Below are 15,350 nucleotides of genomic sequence, written 5' to 3' on the forward strand. Positions count from 1 at the left end.
TTCACCAGCAGAAATTACTGAAGGACACACATCTATCTACTTTCCCCTGTATACATAAAAAGCCTCCCAGGCAGAGGTTTCCGTTCAGCACATTCATTACCTTTTAATTGCTTCTAAATTGCATTGTGACCTGTCGCATCAATAGCTGAATCTGACAGAAACTAGCACAATTTGAGCATATGTGTTATTAAAAGCTTTACTGGCAGTTGTTTTGTTACTGGACTGCATAAAGGACACTGCATGAAGGACAATATCATTTGGGGTTTTGTTTTTTTAATATTGTATCAACGTTGTTTGGAAGTGGCTTTAAATATTGACTTGTTTATATGCAGAAAACATGTTTCTTTGGGGCCATGAGCAGCACAGAACCTTGTTATACCACTATCAGATACAAATACACATATCTTAAGTTTTGCTTCTCACTGACTAAATATAAAAGTTTCAATGTCAGCTGTGGCATGCAAGAGCCATAGAAAATGTACTTGCATGCAAAGTCACAACTGAATAAAGCATTTTATTTAAGATTCTGAGCCATGGTATAAAAATCACCCTTGGAGAAAAGATAAGCTTGAATACTTTTTAGGCTGAGCCACAGCAGGCACAATGCCATAAAAGGTAAGCTATCATACCAACCACTGTGAAAGCTAAGGTATAAAAATCATTGCTCCCCTGGAAGACTTATTCAAAGCTATTTTGCAACCACTTATAGAATGTAACCACACCATCTTACCTTCTAATAATTTCAACCAGCTAACATGTTTCTATTTTATTCCTTTGTTTTACTCCCTCCACACAAAAAGTATAATTACCCTGAGCCTAAGCATTGTGTTCACTCTGTATTGCAAGTGCACGTTTCCGTTCCACCACCCTTTACGTTTAGTAATGAATGTGTATAGGGTAAGTGCTGTCATTCCTCCTTTTCATTTTTTGGAGGAAGCTGTTTGTATCCAAGTGAACTTCTTGTCTGAAGAGTGTTTGGTTAACAGTGAAGAAGAGAAACGCTATTTTTTATGTGGCTCCTTCCTTTGAGATTGCCCTACTTTAAGATAGTATCTGATACAATAGCTTAACACCAATGACTTTTTCCCTTGTGAAAACTGCTGTGGATTCATTCTGCAAGACATTTTCCAGTTTTGAGATAGGCATCATTCAGTTAGCTCAACAGACTGTATCGGTCTCCCCACTGTGGAACACTGGGTTGAGATTCATTGGCTGGTTTGATTTATTTTATGGCTGGTTTGTATATTGGTTAATATATACTAATATATACGAAGCATTTAGACCATTCTTGTGCTGTTTTTAGGCCACTCTATTTAACTCTTTAGTCAGAACAGGCCATTTACAAGCATGGTGGGAATATTGGGTATATTAGAAGTCCTTGATGTCACTTGAACTGCAGCAGAATTAATGAGCTCACCCAAGTTGTTAGATGTTATCTCAAGTACCATAATACAGGAGAGACACCCTAGAGGCATCCAAGTGCCAGAAGTTGCGTGTGTGTTGAACTGCAGAGGTTAAAAGCAAGAAGAAAAAACAACAAAAAATTTCTGTTCAGTGATTCTTGTTGGGCGGACCCACTAGAGATTAAAGAGGCACAATGTTAAATGCTTAGTGCAGCATAGAGGCTGCTGCATACAGATAGAGGTAAACCAGTTATGTTGCAATTTAGCAGCACCACTTTTGGGTTGTATTCTTAATTTTCCCTGCTCATTTATATGAACTTAGATGCCCATTAGGATGCTGAAGGATTAGCACTACAGACACTACAGCTGCAAATGATTTTTGCTTTCTTTTAAACTAAATCTACTTCAGCTATGACTGAGTCCCAAATGTCTGCAACAGCATTCAGGAAATGTTGCAGAATAAAATGAAATGTTTGGCTGGAAATCATAAAATGGTTATAGGGGATCATTACTGCTTTTTGCCTTGTTAGAGGTATTAATGATATTAAGTTAATTAGATTTTCATTACATGTAAAGGAAAATGCTGATTGAAAATCTATAGCCAGAGCTGCATAAGTAATCAGACTACATAGTTATACTCTTCAATTCTGACCTTAAAAGCAGAACATTTACCAAATATAAAGACATTGTTTCAAAGCTACTTTCAAAATTATCCTATAAATGTGAGTAAATAGATTATTCACAAGGACTAGCCTGGTTAAAGCAAAGTATTAGAAATATTAACTGTATCTGTAATTGTCAGCTGCTTCTGTTTAGAAAGCATTTCGCTTCTGCTGCATAAAAAGAAACCCATGTTTCCGCTCTGTGCCCCAGATAGCTCTCCGAGTACAAAAGATCTTAGACTAATGTATTTCAATAGAGTTGAATGCAGTATTTCAGTGAAAGGTCTATCCCTATTTTTCTCCCTATATGTTACCTTTCAAATGTTGCCAGATGTGATCTACTGCAACGCTCCGAAACTGTCCAGTTGAAATTGGAGATAAGGGGTTTTGCTGTCTTTCAACTGAGCAAAAGTTGAAAGCTAAATTCAGATACTTTGTTTTTTAAAATATATATGCACACATACATACACACTAGTGTCTTATTCCCAAAAGTTGGGTGAATCACTCCAGACTCAGCCTTTCAAGGAGATTAGTCATCACACTGCTCAGCGCAGTGGGTCCCCGCTGTTCTAGATAGCTGCATATGAAGGTTGAAGCAGTGACTCAGGTGAGCTACTGTCATGCACTCACTATGCTTGCAAGAAGCCAGTTGTATGTAAACATGCTGTGACTCTATCACATTTCTGTGCTGTGCTTCATGAGCAGCAGAAATATTTGATTGTCTCCACCTATTCATTTATGCATGCCCTTGGACTTCTTGGACCTCAGACTCATGGGTTTTTTTTCAATGAGGTTTGGGTCACTAAAGGCAAGGTATACAAAGGAGAGTTTAGGCACAGCACCTAGTACTAGTGACACTCACTCACTCCTCCTTTCAACCTAGAGATATGCAGGCTTTTGCCTGTAAGACCCACAACCCCCTAATCTTCTTCAGCAGGAAATATGCATGCAACTCCACAGCTAACACCTGAGCAATGCGAATATTCAGACTAGGGTTTCCTCTGCCTGTTTGACTTCTTGAGTCCAGCCTAATTGGCATCAATTGAAACTTGGACTCCAAAACCCTAAATGAGTTTTGAACTGAGATTGCTACATACCTTTGGCACTTTGGAAAATTGTTTTTTGGGGTCTTCTTGTCCTTATCCATACCACGGGGATGAATTTTTATACTGTACTAGGCAATTTCTTTATCGGAAGAAAAATTACTGTATGTTATATTGTTAATCTAGTTGCTGACAAGAGAGAGCATGAACACTATTTAACAAGCTTATTAGATGTCAAAAGCACTGCATAGCTTATAATTCATAACTATGATATAAAGTACTCCAGGAAAAAAGTTTTCAGACCTTCTGCCATCCAAACATTTGTCCTACACAAAAGAGACAATTCCCAGTGTGTTTACAAGTGCTACCTCCACTCTAGATCTACTCAGTCTTTTGTATAATGGAAACCATTCTCAGTTGCTGTGCTCTGCCTAAGGTCCTGGATAGGGGTCTCTTTCATGATTGCCACTGCATGAACTGAACAAGTGGCTCAGGCTGACTGTCAGTATGCGCTAGCCATGGGTTAGCATCACAACCCATGTGCCAGCCCCTTCGTACCAGTCTCATGGTGTAAAAAAGCAGAAAACTTCATTGACGAGAACTTCTTGCTGGTGCATCTGGCTTGCAGCTAATCCACACTTGTTTCATCCCACTTCTTGGGGAAGGGGTGTGGAAGACTGAAGCCGCCTCCCTGCAAGCAGAGGAAGGAGTGTCAGGTGCCCTCAGGCAAGGACAGACCTCTAAGCCCTTTGGTAAGGGCTGTGAGTTGCATCAGGGCCCATAAGCAGTATAACAGCACTGCCTTGCTGACGCTTCAAGTTCTTTCTTCAAACTCGGGCGAGAGGTGTTTTCACTTAGCTGTGAATTAGGCTTGATTTTTTTTTGCCTTCTGACAACTAAAGAGGTGACATGCTTTTTTCCAAGGTCACTTCAGAAGATAAAGGGAGTCTGGGAATAGAACCCAGGTGTCCTGGCTCTCATCCCTCTGCATTAGTCTCAAAACATCTTTTCCTTCTTTGCCCCTACCCATTTATCACTTTGCTTCCACACTGCTGATGTATTTTGCTGTACCATGCAAACTGCTTAGCTGTGAAAATCCAGCACTGTAGGTAAGGAACAATATAAATTTTCCTGCAAGTACTGGGTGTACATAATATAACCATATTAACAAGCTGACAAGACAGCTTTTTATGGTAGGCAAATAAATTCTGGAGACTAGTTCCTAAGTAAAGTTAATAACTGCCACAGATATTAACCAAGGGAATAAACAGCTCATGTTGAAACATTTTTGGTTTGCATAGAACTGTGAATACTTAATTTACCACATAATCTATTGTCAGGGAGAATATTTACTGAAATGCTTGAGATACTAAAACAGGCTACAGTCTTCTATATTTTTCTTTCCAATTAATGTATTGAAATCAAATTGGTTTAGGCTTCTGTTAAAATTTCACGTGAAAGCAGTCAGACAATAAGTAGACAAGTTTTGCATATTGAAATAACCACATGGCCAATAAAATAAAGTTAAATAATTTCACTGTGGTATTCTTCCATTCTCTTCAAATTTATATGAAATGATTTTGTTTATCACTTCAGATGAAATGTGACTTAATGAAGATAACATACAATTTGAGATCTAGGTTCTGTTGTGTCAATGGTGTTTACTGTGGGAAGGATGAGAAATTACCGCATGTGTTAAGTAAACACAAACAATGCCAAAATAACATAGAGCAGAAAGAAAATTCTGAATCACAGCAGTCACTGAATCAACTCTGCTTCATAAGGTTTATGTGTTACAGTAGATAATAAATATGGCACACTGTACTGAGCCTGCCTAAAAAGAGCTCTCTAAAACCACCTGAGAGTGTCTTCAGTCCTAGTAGCAGCAAAGTAAGTAGGGCTGAATATGTCAGGAGCTGAATTAAGCTGCTCTGATTCCAGGGCTAGCAGAGGTCAGGGTGGATCCCACATCCTGGTTAGAGTTGCCTCTAGGCTGCTCAATTTTATGCTCAGCTGCCTGCGTTCTCAAGAGCTCACTTGGAAAGTGAGGTTTTCTGGGGCATAGGGAAGCATAATTACACCTGTGAAGGGAATGGACGTAGCATATGCAGCAGTGTTTTGTTGCTCAGGGATCATCCCATCCAGGGCAAACTTGCTAGATTTTGGTGGAACTGGAAGGCAAGAACTGTCATTCTGTGTCAACTTTGAGAATTAAAATATCCAGTAACTACTGAATACCCCTCTACCCTATGTGGCCCACACAACCATATAAGAAATGAAGAGGAAAGCTGGGCATTTCACTTGTCACTGTGGAGGAACGCTTTAATCTGCTCTAATGCCCAAATGGGGACACAAGTTAACCAGTTTACACAGGGACATTTAAGCAGTACCAGGTATTTTCAACAATAATTCCATAGCTCTAGATAAGGGATTCACAAAACTGACCAAGATTCCCTCAGGTAGGTTTATATCAAGTTACTCTGTCTCTTAAGGAGATCCCAGGTCCAAACCCTTATCTGCTCTTCTTTCCAAGTCTGCCTTGGTCCTAACCCCCTTAGTTGTTGGAAGCATTACTCGTGTTTCCTTTATTCTGGAAATACAGCAAGCAAGCCATTGTAGCGGGGAGGCCACAGCTAATATAGCCATAATACTGCTGCATATAGACAGCTATAAGTCCAGTAGTTTGAGTCTAAGCACAATCTGCTTTGTTTGCCCTCTTATACAATGCACGTCTTGATGCATCGTAACGCATCTGCTAATTGGTTTCATAGCTTATTCACCTACTGCACATACCAATCATTATTCTTACCATGCTCCAGGCTGTATTCCCTGATTTCATGTGTCTTGCTGTGTAACCTTGGAAAGGGCAAGAACACTGTAAATTTTGAAATTAGATTTGAAATTAGTTTTCTCCTTCTCTGTCCCCCCCCCCCCCCCCCCCCCAGTCTTCAAGAGAATCACCTTTGGGCTTTTGCTAAAATAATTTGGCTTCTGAAGTATTGGATAATAAATTGTACGTTCTAATGTTATTTCTTTATGGTTGCAACAAATTTGTTTGTAAATATGGGAACAATTTTCCTGTGATCTCTTTAGAGTTACAAGGATGAAGAATATAGTTTGCCTGGCACACCAGCACAGTTTTATCTTTTCTATAAAAATCCTAGCACTCCACTTGAATGCATGTTTGCAGGCAAGTAAGAGGTGGTTGAAGAGTTGGAACTGACCTTGAGTCTCACAGGAAAGTGTGCTTGGGGGAGAGTCCTGGACACTAGGATCTGTTGTCTCCTGTGTAACTTTTAGATGACTACACTTTTTAGTCCAAGATAGTTGTCTAGGTTCTTTCTGTGGGCACTTGATATCCAACATGTTTTCAAGTAAGACAAGTGAGATAAATTGTTGCTTGGGGATATGCATTCTTCTGTCTATGTGCTACTGTGAGAGCCTGCACAGCTAGTTATAGTACTTGATTACGCCTAGATAGCTAAAGATAGGTGAGGTGAATCCCATTTCTGGAAAACATTTGTGTCTAGGGAGGGGCTCTTAAATGCATTTGGAAGAAATACTCGTGAAATAAGAATATGCTAATAGGTCACACTTTTCTCCTTCAGTATAAAACTCTCCCAAGACTTAAGTCCTGTCTGGGAGATTAGAGAAAACTAATCTCCAAAGTGGAATATTTGGAAATTCTACTACTTGAATGTTTACAGTGAGCTTGGACAAAATGCTCGCTGTCTTCAGTGGCTCTGCAACTCTGTGGCTCTTACACTAGAAGAAAAACTGGACAAGATGGTCTGACAGTATTTACCTGACTTGAATGTTTATAAATATTCAGTTATGAATTGATACCACTTATTTGTGTATCCTTCTGAAACCCTGAAGTGTCAAATTTTTCTAGCCTATTTTCCAGCCATTTTTCCCCACACATTATGAATCTAGGGAGTGAAACTGTACCAGTCATTGCTCTGGAAATTCCTTCTTGTCAGTCAGATCATGCTTTTTTTCACCCCTACCTTTACAACAGATGAGGCTCATCACTGTTCTTGTGTTTCTTGTCGTTAATTAAGTGGTGAGACTCATAAATTCCAACCTGTGAACTGGGCTGGAGCTATATCTTCGAATTCTTATCAGCCAACAGAATATGTTTTTCTTTTGCCTAAACTATAGTGTCTCAGAAAATCAAAGAGCAGTCCTGCATGCCCAGAGAGATGAAGGACAGTATGTATTAGTGGCTCTCATATTGTTTTATTAATATTGTACCTATTAAGTTTTTACACAGACAGGAGACTGCTTTATGTTTTTAGGTGATTAGGTTTTTTAATTTTAGAACTGGTTGGGAATTTTATTGTGTAATAAAACTTTGTCTATCTCCATATTTGCTGAGAGTTAGGATCCAAATAGAAAATGGTCATCAAAACCTAAGTAATTCAAGCCTATCATCTTGTGCTTATAACCCCATAACGTCTCGGAAAAGCAACTCATTATTGATTGTGCCCAAGGCTTAGGATAAAGTATGCCTCTGTATAGTTAATTGTACCCCATAGTACTGCATCATTTCTGCAGTGGCAAGCTCAATTTAGTTTTGTTAAAGTATTACCCAGTAAGATTTGCAGATGGGCGTAATAGCCACCCATTAATTAGGTGACCACAGGAAATGTGGAGCTGTCCAGTTGGGAAATGGTACGTTGTAATGAATAATGTTTAGATGTGCTAGTATTAATGATATCTCAGCATTCCTTGATACGTACCAGGAAAAGTAAATAAAAGAACCATTTAAATAAAACAATAAGTTCAACTGAATTTGTGTTTTGCATTGCAGATAGATTAAAGGTAGTTCATTCAGGTTCTGTTCCTAATCTGGTTAGTCATTGCAACATTAAGCTCACAAGCAGTTTGAGACAATGCCTTATTTATATGTGTGTCTAGTCATGTACAGTGGTAGAATGAAGAATAAGATCAGTGTTCAAAAATAGCAAAGACTTGCCAGCCTACATCTTTCTCATGGCAACAACAAAATTGGTTACCTAGTAGTGCCCAGTTATCTGGATGTGTTCTGCCCATATACTCTTGTAAAGAGATGGGAAGCACAGCATTTTCCTGGAGCCTCAAAGCTTCCACTTGGCAGCTTTTACCTATCATGGAAATCATTTCATTTTAAGAATCATTTTAGCAAGAAATCCCTACTTCTGCTGTTCTGCCTGCAAGGTGGCCTGAAACCAAATGCAGCATCTCACACACCAGAGCAAGGTTGAGAAGTACTTAGTTTCCTAAGTATTTGGCCACTAAAGAAAAGCTAAGATTTCTTATTCCTTAGAATAAGTCTTCAAAAATCATAGCGTACAGATTGATTGCACTGTCACTGTGTTGGATGACACCCCTTACACTATGACTCTGCCCATCCACACATACCTGCTTGTTTTCTCCAAGCTCCTCCTTGCCTGTGAACTCTCATTTTTAACAGGACAGTGATTTTTTTTCAGAACAAACAGTCTAATAAGATAAAAATTGTAACACCAGTTTTTAAATTCATGATTCTCTTGACATATGCATTTCTGTGGCACTGCGGAAAACGAGTACAAAACAGTTCTGTTCTAAAAGGCTCTTGCCCCCCAAGAGAGGATTTCTCTAGTAGCTATTCACCTTATGTGATTAAAATTTCTCACTTAAAATGACCATGAAGAATATGGACTACCCTGAACAAATCACCTTTTTGCTACTAAGATTATTTATTTAAGCACAATTAGAATAAACAAAATTGAAACACAGTAAAGGTCTGTAGTAAGAGTCCAGATTGCCCTTTGAAATAGGGAAGTTATTGCATATCAGTCTTTGAACATGTGACTGGTAAGCTGGAGGTGTTTAACACTTCAGATGACTTTTGTGGACTCTATCCTTCTTGGAATTTTCAAGACTGTTCTATGGATAAATTACCTTGTCTCTTGTTTTGAACAAAAGTAATATAACAAAAAATATTGCCAAGAAAATGGTTGTTCTCAAAATGTAGCAAATACTATTTGATATTACAGATAGTCTCCTTCAACATATTAAATTACTTTTTGGACTCTCAGACTAATTAGTGCCATATCAACTTATTTGGGATAAAACTAAAGTGTGTGGATTTTACAGGCTGAATTTTTTTGCTCAGTGGAAAGCTTCCATGGAAAGCCCACGCTTTAATGCAATTTTCTCTTCTCATGTGTGCGTGTGGCATTATTTGAGGGGAAAAACATTCTGTGAAAACAAATTTTCAGATTTATAGATAAAAAATTAAAGCTCAATTTTGCTACAGGAAGCTGTTAAAGGTCCCCAATTCTAATTCATATAACACACTCAGGTACCAAAAACCTATTCTAGCCAGAATCAGATATTATCTTTATCCACACCAATACCTACAGCATATATATCATTTCACTGAATTGAGTGATTTATGGCCCATGTTGTGTTATTTTCCAGGATGATTAAAGAATAAAACAGGGAAATGGAATAATGAAGAAATTAAATTGGCAGGTTTTAGCTACAATTGTTATGACATAATTGTTGAATGGAAATGTAATGAGGTTTATATATTCTTAATTGGAGGAAACTGTAAGCTGGAAAGATAATTTAGCACTTTAGCTTGCTGTGTAATTTCTATGTTCAGTCCACATGTATGAAATTTTAGATTAGCTTATTGATTATCTGGCTGAAATATCTACCATATGGACTGCTAATTTTTGTCCAAGCAAAAATTTATGGAGTTATGTTATTAAGGCAGTATATTCATTTTTTGGTGTACTTAGTTTAATGAGTCTCCTACTGCTCATTTAATCTTTATCATCTTTCACTTTAAGTTCAGTATTGCAGTATCAATTCTTTACCAATTCTGATTTTAAACAAATGAAGCCACTCTTGCAAACTACCTAGATACCTTCATTAGAAATTAATTTTCTAATGAAGCAAGAAGAAAGCAAGTTCTTACAGATCAGTGAGAAAAAGAATATTTTATAATCTGTTTACAACAACTTTGAATTAGAATTCTGCAGAGAAATGGTATTGTTTTTTTAAGTAGCTGGCAAACATCTTCCTATATAGACTGAGAGGACAGAGAGATAAAATGCAGCTCTGCGATCCCTAAAGCAACCGATAGCACTGCAGTTTGCAGAAGGCAGCAAGAGGACGAGCGCAGGCTCCTCTTCATCCTTCCTCCAGTGACCTGCAGTGTCAGGAGACAGTGACGATGTCTCACGAGTTAGGTGTCACCTGCCTGAAGCTGATTAAATGTTTCAGTCAACACTTTGGGGCGTTAGTTACTATTTGTTCAGAGGGCAAAAGCATGTTCTTCCTGCGGTACCTTGAAAGCCTTCATGAGTTCTTCGTCGCAGACGTTAGGATGTTTTATCTGTGAAGAAAGTATGCCTCCATCTGCTAGACTCTGCATGCTAGGGAACACAAAACAGAGCAGCTTGTCACGTACGCCATCAAAGCAACAACTGCAAGAGAAACTGTCAGGAAATGCGTAATCAAAACAGTCAAAGACTTCTTTGCATAACTGAAAGTTTATAAATGGGATCTTTAATTTCAGTGAAATGATTTAACTAAGTTAGTGGATTGGAGCACAACAGACTCCTCATTATGTAAAACCAAAGGAGAGAGTTCAAAGCAACTCACATACACAGACTCAAACTTGTACAAAATATCTCATTTTTAGGGGGAAGGAGTCATTGAAATATATTTAAAATTAAATGTATTTACTGGAATACAAATATCTTTCTTTCAAATTGGAATCCAAATAGAGTTTTAGGGGCAGTTAAATTAGATGCCTATTGATTGCTGTCAGTATTTCTTGTATGGCAGAGTTGGAGACGTTCCCATTGATTTCTGAAGACTGTTTCAGCACAGTACTCGTATCGCATCCCTGCCCCCATGTACTTGGATCCTTCTCTACTATCTGTCTCTAGTGCATAAAATCCAACGGGGAATGCATCAGCTGAGAAAAAGTCTGATACTTTTCTCACTTATGTGACATTAATTTCCATTTTTATCAATGGAACTTGTAAAGTCAGAAGGTGGTTGGTTGTTCAATATCTGTGCAACTGCTGTGGAAGTCTGCAGTGCTGCTCCGGAGGCGTAAGATGCCCAGGAAAGGTAGTGGGAAGAAGGCTGCTTATGAAATGGACTACAGATTTTTATGAGCAGGATTACAGTCCATGAAACATTTACTTTGTCAATAAATTTACACAAATATGTTGGTGAGATCTTCACCAAATAAGGCTGAGTAAAGGGTGGCTGGTTGTGATGCTGTCCATGGGGAGGGGGGGGAGGAAAACGAAATAATCAGGAAGCAAAACATTGTGCCAAAATACTCGCTGATGGTGGTACACTCTGTGGTATCCTCTTTATTGTTGTGCTTTCAGAAATACATGATTAAGCATTAAAAATATAATTATATTAACAAAACTAACATTTAGCTATGCCAGCAACTATTTACAGTTGCAGAAACCATAGTTGAAGCTGTTAACTAAAATACATTAACCAGCTGAATAAAAATGCCTGCTGTTGAAAAAGCAGCTCAAGTGGGGTATAACCCCCTTTATCTATTTAAAAAAAAAAAAAATCTATTTTGGTCAACATACCTTCTTAGAATAAATATATATTGTGCTCTGTGGAACTTCTGAGTTTTCGAAACATATTCATGCATTCACTCCTACGCTTCTATCTCCATTGTACCTCAGTCGCCTTGCATATTAAAGTTGGATTCATAACTGGCAAGCTGACTGGCAAGTTTGAATATAAATGTAGTGACAAAAGCTGGAGAGGACTGTGCTGTGCAGATGAAGTGCACAGTATCAGCAACTGTGACAACCATGCATGTTTTTACTACTCGTTCTGTGAATGTCTCTAAAATGAGATTAAAATTTCAGATGGTGCTGCAGATATTTAAATCATAGCTCTTTGCATTTCCATAGTAACATGGCAATACTAAATGGCATACTGTTGAATCTGAATTGTCCATCTGACACAATATCTTGCTTAGTATTTCTTTCCTTGTTATTTCATCCTGTTATTTTAGAACAGACGGCTTAACCAGTGCTTCTCTCGTCAGAACAACAACTTGATCTGATACTCCTCCGTCCTCTTCTTTCCAGTATCTTCTCATGCTGCCTACTCCAGTCCAGACTTGTGCTGCATGTGCAGCTACGGGAGGCAACTGGATGGGGAGGGTCAAAGAAGGCAGATGGTGGTTTACTTCATAGGCATCCTCTGATTCTTCGGGGGGGGCGGGGCGGGGGGTGATTTTCTGACAATCCTTGACTACAGCACTTAATGTCAAGTGACATTTGCAAATGGCAATTTCTCCCCACAAGCTTCATCTCACACGTCCTTATTTTCTCATAAGTGTGCACACTTCCTTGCTGTGCTCTAACACAAACTATGTGTACCCTTCAGGGCAACTATGATAAAAATCCAGCAAAGAGTGTATATCTGCTCATATCATCCTCAATATAAGCTGCAATTTGTTTTTCCAGGAATGGTGCTGATTAATTATGGCAGGCTGTTTTATTAGAGCAGAGGCCAAGAGAGCAGAGGATAACACTCAGACTTGGGTGAGGGAATTCTAGAAGTCCTTAACTGTCTTGAAGACGTTTTTTTTGTGTTCATATCTGCATTGTGCAGGTCTCTGAAACAGGAAAGAAAGTAAACTCATGCATTGGCAGTTGGTCCCATGTCTCAGCTTTTCCCCCAGTCTTGTCAAGTGCGACAATTTGTGAGGATTGCCTTCCACAAGTCCCTTTCATACCTTCTTTTGGTCTCTGTATACCCAAGATTGTTGAATGTCGCTCACTGCAGCTTATGGCAAATATTTGCACAATTAAGAATAAATTTTGTCTCTCAATCTGAGAGTTACAATACCAGCTTGTTCTCATCTTCAATTTTCATTGGGTTTTTAGAGTAATATGCCAAAACAGACCCTGGTCAGATACATTTTTTGCATGTAGTGGGTAAAGCACTTGCTAAAACCAAAGAGAAAGTCACTTGATTAAAAACCTAGAGATGTGTGACACTGCCCATCTACTTGCATCATGTTAGCTCAAGACACCTGTTCTTGTAGTGTAAATATAAAGCCTCCTGGCTCTTAAATTTCACAGTGTATCCATAAATGCTACTGTGTGTGGAACCTATATGACCAAGCTCTTAGCTTAAATTCTGTCAATAGCCAATGTATAGCGCATAGAAAGAAACGTTTTAATTGAAGAGATATGATCTAATAAAATTCAGTAAGGGCTAGATCAAACCCAAGAGGCTTTTTATCTATTAAGCATAATGTATAACCACTTTATCACAGGACGGCATATGGAAGGAAGAGTAAATAAGATGAAAATTACATTAATTCTCTGTTCTCCCTTTATGGAGCAGGGAGATAAAGTAATGCATCCTTTGAAAAAGCTTTTCTGCAGAACCAGATAACACAGCAGATTTTTCTTCAATGTTCTTGCTGGATTTTAGTGGGCTGGATGAATTTTGGAAGAATCATGTTGATGATTTTGGTTGAATAAAATGAGAACATAATCTAGGCTGAAATGATCAATAGTAGAGGAACTTAAACTCCCTGCTCTACACCAGTAAAATGTATTCTGCAGTGCATTCTAAGGCATTTTTGTTATACCCTCACAGGTTTTATTGAGGAAGCTTATTAATTGTGATTACAATAAGATATCAGATTTCTACAGCAGGAATAATATAAGTATAGCAAAACCATGGGAGAATAATTATTTTTATAATTCTTGCTTTGCTTCCTAGGAGGAAAAAAAAAGCCAATAAAGCAGTTCCCATCTGTCCAATTTACTTCTGTATTTGATTAACAGCTGGATATAAGTTAAACTCAACAAAATAGGTACATTTATTTTGTACCTATCATTCTAAATACTGTATTTAATTTCTTTCTGCCCAGTTAAAATTCTAATAGGAAATTCTGCCCTATACAGTAGAACCACATCCAACACAGTACACGATGGCACTAAAATTAGTTTGTTTTTTGTTTGTTTTTCTAATTTGTAGGTTGATATCTTCAAGTTGGGTCATAATATACATTTTGAAATTTCCCACCTATCCAAAAGATCTATTTTTCTAACTCACCACCAATATGTAGGAATTCATTAATCTGGAAGAGGCCAGGTTTTTAATATAATATATTCCTTGAACCTGCTGTCACTATGATCATAATATACACAAAACGCAAATGTTCTTTCTCTGTAATGCACTAACAAAAGCCAGAGGGAAAATGGTATATTTTATCTAATGACAGTAACATTTTTCTAGATTGGAAGGCTGTTAGTGGCTCGACTGCCTTCTAGGAAACTTTAGATGCATAAGAACAAACTTCTTGATTCCTTACAGAAATCAGTCTCTGAGCAGACACTTACTCTTGGGTGGAGGAACCATTTTCTAAGCATGTATTTCTCCACTAACCCCAAGATGTGCTACAGCATTAAAAACTTACTTTTGATTACTTATCCAAATATGGATATCCAAGTAAGTTCATCTGGATTTCACTGCCTTCTTTGGATAAAGATAGTTCTTTTGTCAGGGCATTGGTCTTATCTTAATGAGAGTTTCACAGGAGAGAACAAAATTAAGGAAAGCATAAATCTCTGTGACCTGCTGACACGTACCCATGTTCATAGAGAGTATTACAAGAGGCCTAATAACTATATTATTGCCAGTGGGAGTAGAGCTTTTGTGGCAGATGGGGTCCTATGGTTATCCTTCCTTATTTTTATGACTTGTATCTAAATCATTTTCAGCAAGTATTGTTATAAATTAGAGAAAGTAGGAAGCAATTAAACAGCTTCACTTTTTCCCTTTCAGCTTATATTGCAATATTTTATTTCTCAGGTGGTACTTTGTTGTAGAGAAATGAGATTGACTCACTGCCTCACTAATTGACCAACATCTCCTGTGTTTAATGTTGGAATTAGCCAAACTGTATATTCTGTATTCTCTTGGTAACACTAAAGAGTGGTCAAAGACCTGAGGAGAAAAAGATCAAAACAAAACAAAAACACAACAACATGGGTTCTAACATCACTAAGCGCTGCAGATCTTTGTGAATACTTAGAAATTCTGCAGTGATGGCAATAGTGGCAGAATCAGAAGATTTTCCAAGAATAACACTTTTGAATACAATTCTATGCAAAAGTCAATTAGTAAATTGCAGAGAGCTTCCATTATTTCTGCCATATATGGGTCTGGTTACAGTCCTGTGG

The sequence above is a fragment of the Apteryx mantelli genome, chromosome 8 (assembly GCF_036417845.1).
Source record: "Apteryx mantelli isolate bAptMan1 chromosome 8, bAptMan1.hap1, whole genome shotgun sequence".
In the NCBI taxonomy this organism is placed as follows: Eukaryota; Metazoa; Chordata; class Aves; order Apterygiformes; family Apterygidae; genus Apteryx; species Apteryx mantelli.